Genomic DNA, 9,433 nt, shown 5'->3' on the forward strand with positions numbered 1-9,433 from the left:
AATCTCTTCGAGATTATCACTTTAAAACTCTGCATCGTCAGGACTGTGTGGGTGTAGTTTGATCAGATTTGATTGACAAGATAAAGTACAGCATCACATCTGTCATCACATTTAAATTAAAAACAAAGCTATAAGGATATTACTCACTCCTGATTGGTACAACATAACATCTGACCTTATGTTTGCTTTCCAAAAGAGCCACGCCCACTTCACCAAAAAGTAAATTTCTCGTGTGAAATAACCAAAACTGTCAGGAAATATTGTGCTCTCGTACTGTAACAGCATACTGCTGGTAGTACAGGGAGAAAATACTGTACATTTTCAGGGTCTTTGACAAAAATATGTGACAGTAAATGCCATCAAATCTTCAACCTACTTTTACACCAACATTTCCAACGGCACGTGAACTCATGTAATCTGCCATTTTTATTCCTCATGTAGTGAACTGTACTTTGGCTTTGCGGGGCAGAACATATTCAAAACCCCCCTGATTGAAAGTACAGTAAGCCGGTGTTGCTAAGAAACAAGTTCAGACTTGGGCAGTCGGCAGGGGATTGGGATAATATAACTTGGCGAGGTTTTTGAACAGGAAGTGAAGGCAGAATCACTGGTGGTTTATAAGACGTCCCAGAAATGTAGCACCAAATCATTTCAATAAACGGGGCAGCTTCTTTTACAAAAGCGACACATGAGTCTGCAGACATATGGAAGTAGTAATGTCGATTTACTATCTGCTATCTTAGCTCTAGTCTGAAATTGAAGCATGGATACAATTTGGACCCTTAATCTGAATGCTGTATCTTCTAGTTGCACATTTCTTGCCAAGTAACAGATTTAAATCGGCCATCTCTCGTCCAGCCAATAAAAGTGTGAATAAAGAGGCGAGGATTTATCTGACTCTCTGCCTTCAGGCTCTATAACTTCACCACGCTGCTGTCTGTGGCTTTTATCGCGACTCTACAGTCTTCCCTGCTTGTTGTTGTCACGCTGGAATCATGTTATGGAGATTTTAAGTGAAAGGTTTAGCTCAGTCTGCATGGTTTTTACGTGAGATGATGGTTTTGAGTTGTCGTGTGATTCGCAGGCAGGACTCGTGCACTTTTTCCCCCCATCACAGTCTGGCACTTTGAGGAGAATTGTAAAGATATTCCTTTTTATTTGAAGCCAATGATAGTATACACTGCTCTTAAAAAAAATATGAAAATATGAATAGATAAGTTCTGTAAATATGCATAGATAAATGAAATGGACTATATAAAAAACAATTAATAACCAAAACAGAAAAGATTTCCACTGTAGATTTAGAGGTTCTGTATGTATGTGTATATTTTGTTTACAAGATAATGTGTGTATGTCCATAATCACTCTGTCACTGAGACTCAAGATTGTGATTTTTTTAACTTTTTCACTAATCCAAAGCATCGTTGTCGTCGTTGTTGCTCTTTGTGTGCGTGAACCACCGAATGTTGTCGTCTAATCACTGTCCCCCTCAAAGTAACACTCGTAATCTTAGGAGGCACCCCGAACCTGTCATGTCATTGTCAACACGTGGTTTAATGCAGAATTTAACACTGAAAAATGACACTCGTGTTTAGAATGAAATTATTGGGGTCACGCATTTAAAAACCGATCTTGTCTGTTAGACTTCAATCTGTCATATATTTGTGATTAAAGGAAAAATCCTCTCTGTTTAGAAACTCTGAAAGCAGTTATTTGCGAGTTTCTTGTGCCTCTGATTTTGGGTGTAGTCAGAGGTGTCCTTTTGTCGCACCTGTAAACACACTCACTAGTGATGTCACGGTGTACTGGCACACCCTAAAGTGCACTGCTAAATCACTGCAGCACTGGAGATCAGGAACTACAAACTTTAAAGCTCCTGTGAGGAACTTTTGGTTTGTGTTGATTTTGGCGCCCCCTGTGGACAGAGCCGTACCTCTTATCTATTATCCGATTTTGTCCTGTACATGCTTAAGTGGGGATTTTTAGCAAAAAATCTCATCCTGCTTTCTTTAACAGTCATATGTATCACTCACTTAAATTTTTTGCCCTGGAAGATGTAACCAAAGGCAGTGTGCAGTTAATCACTTCCTGTGACACCTACCCCCCAGCAGCAGTTTCAGGCATTAAAAATAACTATACGGAAATAATCAGTCTTGTCGCTGATGGTCTGGTTTGCTATGTAGGTCATGTAGAGTAATCAGAATTAATTTGAGTCTGTTTCATAACCAGTGAAAAACTCCTCACAGGAGCTTTAAAGTTGATGTTACGTTGCCCTTTACTGCAAAATGCTTCTTATTGTACCCTGCAAGACTTCTTTGAGAGTGTATTTGCAATAATAACAGGCTAAGGGCCCGATCAGACAGAGCACGTTTTAGCAACTGGTGGCGGCTTTTTTGTTGTTTTCAATGAGAGGGACGCTTTTTGTGCGCTGCTTTTGCGTTGCAGAGCCCCTCGTGTTTTTGAGGAAACGCTCTGAGCGCCTCGAGTTTTTTCTCATTGTCCATTCGGATGAATGTAGAGGCGGGCCTTCTGTCAGTTTACAATATAACGATTAGGTTAATGACAGCTAATGATGCGGTGGTTGCCTTAACAACGGTACAAAAAAAACTGTAGGCTTCAAAAGAAAAGCGTGCTCCGTCTCATTGGGACCTAAATGTGGACAGATGACAAGATGATATTGCACAACCTTATTTCCTGTGCAGCTTCAGTGATATTTGAAATAAGAAATCTGTTTAGCGGGGCGCCGGATTAGCTCAGTAGTTAAATTGTGCATCCCATGTGCAGAGGCTCAGTCCTCGATGCGGCAACCCCGGGCTCAACCCCCACCCCTCGGCCCCCTGCCGCGCGTTGTCCCCACCTTCTCCTTCCATTCGCTGTCCTCTCTCTATCAACAAAGACATAAAAGGCCAAAGAATATATTTTTAAAAAATAATATGTTTAGCCCATACAAAAATTCAGGCTTAAAAAAATCCAATGTATATGGGTCAGAAAACCCAGTTACTCCACTAAGATTGACCCCAGAAGGCCTTTTTGTGCTCAGAGAAAGCGGCATGCATACAGTCGTCACAGACTGATGTCGAGGGATGTGGAAGGACCAATGGAAAATGAAATCAAGCTCTTCAAAGCCAAATAAACCCTGGACCGCTTCAATAAATTGGTGAAACTAGAGCAACTGTCACAGAGTGTAAAAATGAGCCTGCGTTTGAAAGTAAGCGTTTAATCTGCAGCTCACTGTGGACTGAAGCAGACGTCACACACACCTTAAGATGGCGCTCGCCAAGGATGTGTGTGACGTCCACAGAGGTTTTCTATAATGCTTATATCACTCAGCTTAGGCCATGAATGAGAAGAAATTATGCACCAGGGACACTGCGAGGCCACGGTTACTTGGCAACAAATTATATATATGAGTGTGTAAGAGGGAAAGAAAGAGGCAGTATTTGAAGTTTTACGGCCTGTATGGTATTATTGTTATCACCCGAACCGCAGAGTGAGCTGAGCGGCTTTGTGGCGTCTCCTTTTTATCACTCATCAGACGAGAAGGCAGAGGAGAGTCCCCCATGATGCTTCTGCTCTGTGGGTTCAGAGGAGGGTCGCTGTGAAGCCAATATGGAAGAAGAAAGGGCATCATTTTAAATATTCAGGGTTGATCTCTGACGTGATTTTGAAAATAAATCTCTTGATATTATTCTGTCCAACCAGCTCCACTGATCAGATGTTAAACAGACACTGCTAAAGTGCCCTTTCTGCCTTCTCACTTACAGTAGTCTAGGGTTATTAATGTCCTGTTACACTATATAATATTATGTGAACAGCACAAATCACATGGAATCTGATTTGGGCCAATATCATATTTGGTCATCATTTTTTGCAGCGCGACTTTTAGGTCACTAAAAGTCATTTTTAAAATAATGTGAACAACCAAAGAAAAAATATCTGATCTCAGCAACAAATCGGAATTGAGCACTAAGGCTTGCAGTGTGAATGTAGCCGATGTGTCAGCCACAGTCCAGGGTGTACCCCGCCTCTCGCCCAGTGACAGCTGGGATAGGCTCCAGCCTCCCTGCGACCCTGAACAGGATATAGATAATGGATAGATGGATGGAAAAATCCTGTTCTGCATGGAGTGAATAATAAAAACTAGATCCGTGACTTTATCGTCTCTCCGGTGGAGTTTTACAAGCTGAAACTGTTTTACGCAGCCCCGTGCCCTTGCCCCAACTCTGTACTGACTCAGCTCAAGTAATATCTCACGTTTAAACACAACATCGTTAAATTTGAGTTTTTAGGACGTCATCGATAGGTCCAAATAAAACATCTTTACACAAGGACTCATTTTAAATGTTCATAAAAAAGTAACAATGGTTGGGAAAATGACAGCAGATCTTTGTGATAGTTTATATGTCGGAGGAGCCCCAGAAAAATCAACACCTCGTAAATTGGAGTAAATTAAAAGGTGCAAATGACAAATGATGTCCCCAAACCTCTCGTCAAAACTCTTTGAATTGTTGCAAAAAGACCCCGTTGAATAAATCACCCCCACTGTCGGTTGTGTTGTGGTAAAGAAATGCAGTGTATAAGATGATGTCCATGTGTGCGTAGTGCTGTGTGTGTCAGTGTCTCTGTACAGCGTCACAGACGTCTGTGTGTATCCCCACTGAGTGAGACGGTTGTCAGAAGAGTGAGTAAAGGTAATTAGCTGTGGGTTTGATAAAGATTTAAAAATGGCTGACCTCAGGGCTTCATAACTAACTGCTGTATAATATATTCACTAACTGAAATATTACATTAAATGGACTTCTATAACCTTATCAGGTGCTATCAAACCACTGTAAACGTAACAGTAGACATAGATTTGTTGTTGTCAACAGCTCAGCTACCAAACAGTGAGCACCAGGGTCATATATTGCAGGAGTTTAACCACTGAAAACACCAGATGTTCACGTTTTTCCGGATAAAATGTCAGATAAATAAATGTTACCGGGCTATAAATGCAAACAGTAAGTAAACAAGTGGTTAAACTGTTTCACTTCATATGATTGTGGTTTGTAACGGTGGCTGCAGGAAGGGTGTGTGTATGTGCATGTAATGTTAACGTTGGGTGGAATAAAGTGTGTAAAATATCTGGTGTATGCAGGACCAAATAAGTTATCAACTGTGTGTACAGGGTTAATGAGTTGTACAAGGCTGTCTTGTGAATGTGTGTTCATTAAAACTCTCCACATGTTGGTGATCCATCAGAGGTTTGAAGATTATTCCTCTGTAGGAAACGACCCCTATGTGGACCCTGTCTGTGCTGCACATCTATGATTAGAAGAAGTTTCTACAATATCTTTCCACATAAGCGTTTTAGAGATTAGAAAACATTAAAACTAACCAATATTTAACTTTTTAGCCAACTCGTATCCTTAAATTAACCGCACTTCTCCTGTTTGTAGTTAGGGACTGTGTGAAAATGACTAAAGTGTTAAAGGGGGCGTAACCAATGACTGTATATAATGATGGACGACGTGTCTCCATCTGCTCTCATTGTACAAAAGTGAAGCCAAAATACCCCGGACACGGGCGCTGCCATCTTGCGCTGGTGAGCCAGAGACTGCGCATGTAGATCGGCTGGTGGCGCCACGGTAACGATGTCCCGCCCCTTCAGCTATAAAGCAGACGTGCACAGATATGTAAACTTCAATGACTGCAGTGATTGTTTTAGTCACGTCTCCTCTCGCCGTTCCTCATCTACTCTGCTAATCCAGAACAGGTCGGCTGCAGGAGCCGGATTGGTCAACAGAGCTGTCAATCATCCTTTTTACAGCATCAAATAACTAATTAAAAAAAACTTGTCAGAAAAATGAACACGAGCATGATAAGAGCTAACTATAATGACAGAAACCATGTTTGGTGTGTATATTTTGATTTTAGTTTGACTCATGTCCCATCTGTTAACATGGAGGAGGCGGGCTTTATGACTTATACTGCAGCCAGTCAGCAGGGGGCGATAGAGATGTTTTGGCTTCACTTTTAGGGAGCTGTCATGTCATATATCTTTTTATACAGTCTATGGGCTTAACTTTTAAAAAAGAAAAGAATCTTTTTCTTTGGACACACCCTTTGTCTCCCTACCCTCCCACCTGAAATCTGAATTTGACTGTTCTGCATACAGAAAAAACACACCTTTGTGATTTAATGACCCTACTAGTATAAATATCACAGTGGAAGACTTCTCCCTTTAGCAAATATAAAAAAACACTGACCCCCAATCATTTTCATACAGTCCCTTATTTGGAAAGAATATCCACTTCACAAACGAGATGCAAAAGCACTATTGTGAAATAATGCCAGAACAAAGTTAACAGGTTAAATGCTCTACATGTGTATGTGTTTGTGTTGTTGTGTGTGGGAGGCTCCCTAAAGACTGTTTGTTGTTTAGCCAGGAGAGCAGCTCTTTGACGGCCTGGCAAAAGGCCGATCTGATCTTGACTGTGATGAGATTTTGGCCTCAGCATTCAAGAAGCCAAACCTGTAAGTTAATTTACAAGGCTAACCTGTTACGCTGAGTATTTGTTGCAAGGTTACAATGAAGGGGCTGGTTTTCATGCCATTTCTCACCATGTTTAACTCATAAACTGATTTATAATGCACTGACTCTGCTGTTTGCACACCCTGTGTCACTGTCGCTCCTACTCCTCCTGCCGAGGCCCGCTGTTGTTGTGAAGTGTGTCTGTCCACTCTCCACTTCCCTCTGAGCATTTTTCTTTTGGTTTAAACCTGTCAAAAGGTGCAATTTGGCTATGAGTGTGTCTGTAAAAATAAAAAGAATCATGTGTAAATCTACAGCTTTTCTGTCTCTCCTCTCACTCACCATAAAGCTCTGTAGATACGCAAACATTCAGCACTCAGTGTCTAATAAAAGTTCCTGGTTTGGTGCACCTGCACTGGTCAGAGGTGTGTTGTGATTATGGAAAGTGTTTCAAGTTTTAGAACACTCTTTTCCTGCAACATGTAATGGCTCCACAAAGTCCTTCAAGACTCAGCAAAAAGTTTTGATGATAAGCTACGAATGTTTCGAATAGATTCAGAATTCACTATCAGCACTCAAGCTTTCAGAAATATTGAGTTTCCTCTCCTGTGCAGAGCAAAGCAGGAAGTGGAAACCTGACATGAACTCATGCATGAAATTCTCAGAGGAGCTTCCAGAGTGGTATCTGCTCACGAGCCGCAACATTGTGAAAAAGTCAAGTGGGACAGACAAGACAACTGTCCCAACAGCAGCCTCAGGCAATTTGAACAGCGCAATACTGTTGTGAAAATATCCCTCACAGTCTTGATTAGACTAATAACTCTATTTATAGACAATTTAACAAAAAAAAACATGCAGTGTAATCAAAAAAAGAAAGAATAAGAAAATGACATACAAAAATAGAAGGGAAAAAGGGACAGAACAAAAACACTAAAAATGTCACATGGGAGTTCATCAAGAGTCAAGGGGCCTGATTGCAAAGGCCCCATCCTGATTTTTAGCCAGGACTTAGAAGGGACAACCTACTGGAGGATATCAGGCCAAACTTAGGCTGGGATGTGATCATAGATGTAGTTAGTGTCAGGAGGATTGGACGCAATTGCGGACCAGAGGTGTCCAAAAGTTAGCCCAAAGGGCTAACCACAAAAATTGCAAGCGATTGGATGTGAGAGGGATAACACCAAAATAATAGCGAGTTAAAAAAAACAAAAAAAAACAAGCTCCCTTCAATCAGGGGAAACTAAACCACTGCTGACAAGAAACTAAACTGTCAGTGAGACCGCTTCTCAGCCTAAACACAATGGCCGCCAGGGATACCGTAAAAGAGGAACACAAAAGGCTTGGGTAGAAAGGACCGACCTAGCACCGACAAGCTAATCTTAAAGAAAACTGGGAATGGTGAGCAAATCACGCAGACAGGTTCTTGTGGTTCTTCTGCAGTCTCACACACCCATACACAACAAGGCGGAGAACCGCTCCCTACCTCTGACGGTGAGATAATGAGTCAGCGCAGAGCACTGGAACACAAGGATATATATAGGCTTCCCACACCTGGTGTTAATCAGGGGCAATTAGACAAACACACACACACACCTGCACTCACAAAACTAGATCAGTGGCAGGTGTGAGTGCCCCTCACAGTCAGAGGCCCAGCATACACATGCTTGATAGTAACAAAGCTTTTGACACCACATGTTCTCGTGGTGTTTAAAGGGATAATTTTGGACTAATTCTTTATCTGCAACTTCATATACAGGTTGAGACTGGTCTTATAGAAAACATATAGTGTTTTAAAGCGAGATATTACTGTAATGTGATAAACAAGATCAAGATTCAGACAATTTTGTTTGAACTACATATCCCAGACAGTTCCACCACAAAAAGAACACACATGAAACCAGTAGCACTGCTAATAAAAAACATGTAATTAAAAAAGATACAGCACAAAACCAACAGCATAAAAACAGGAAATATATATATATATATATTGGTTACAAAACTAATTTGATGCAAAGAAATGTACAGGAGCTCACTGGACCTTTCAGACAGGGTTTATTCTCTGAGGAGAAGACAGAAAATCCTGCTGTTCAGCCTTTACATCCATATTTCAGATCATGTAAAAGGTTCTCTGTTGGTGTGAAGACAATATGACATGTTAGGGAAATTATAACGGCAGTCAACGCCATTAGTGAGGCAATAATGTTGTAAGTGATGGGCCTATAATGCAACCACAGACGGCCTCCCCCGTAGAGCCATAAATCTAAATGTAGATGTAATGAGAGACACGACCAGTAGAGGGCAGCAAATCACAACTCTGTCAGACACATTAAAGCCAGACCATCAGGTTATTGATTCACCCGCTGAGGGTAAATGGGTTATAATTGGTCCGAGCAGCAGAGTGAGACTGTTTAATTGAATCATTTTTGCGCCTTATTGATCAAACGCTCCACAACAGACTGATCAGCTGACCCCTGAAGCCTGCGGGTGACTTAAACAGCAGCCTACATGAAGAGGCGGTTTGCAAAAATATAGTGGCATGTTGTCCCATCTGCAGAGCTCAAGAAGCTTTCAGTGAAAATATTATTCCTGCCTCTGACTGTGTGCCGGTGCAGACGAGCATGTGTGTGAAGGAGAGAGAGAGAGAGAGAGAGATGGTAAATGAAGCAGGCCTGAAGCTTAAGCTTAAAATGATGTCTCTAAAGCAGAGAAATTTAATATGACAGGGGAAATGGGCAGCAATTTGCTCACATTATAAATTGATTTGGTCTTATTTGATTGTGAGAGTCTGTATTGAGTGGAATTGATTTAGTCAACTCCTGCCTTTGCAATGCAGGGACCTGCCAATAAAGCAGCTGCTGACCTCAGTGGAGACGCACAAGCAAAGAAACAGACATAAAAATGGACAGCTAAGTGTGGTGG

The sequence above is a fragment of the Semicossyphus pulcher genome, unplaced genomic scaffold, assembly GCF_022749685.1.
Source record: "Semicossyphus pulcher isolate SPU_LCO1_2020_fin unplaced genomic scaffold, fSemPul1.0.p SCAF_12, whole genome shotgun sequence".
NCBI lineage: Eukaryota > Metazoa > Chordata > Actinopteri > Labriformes > Labridae > Semicossyphus > Semicossyphus pulcher.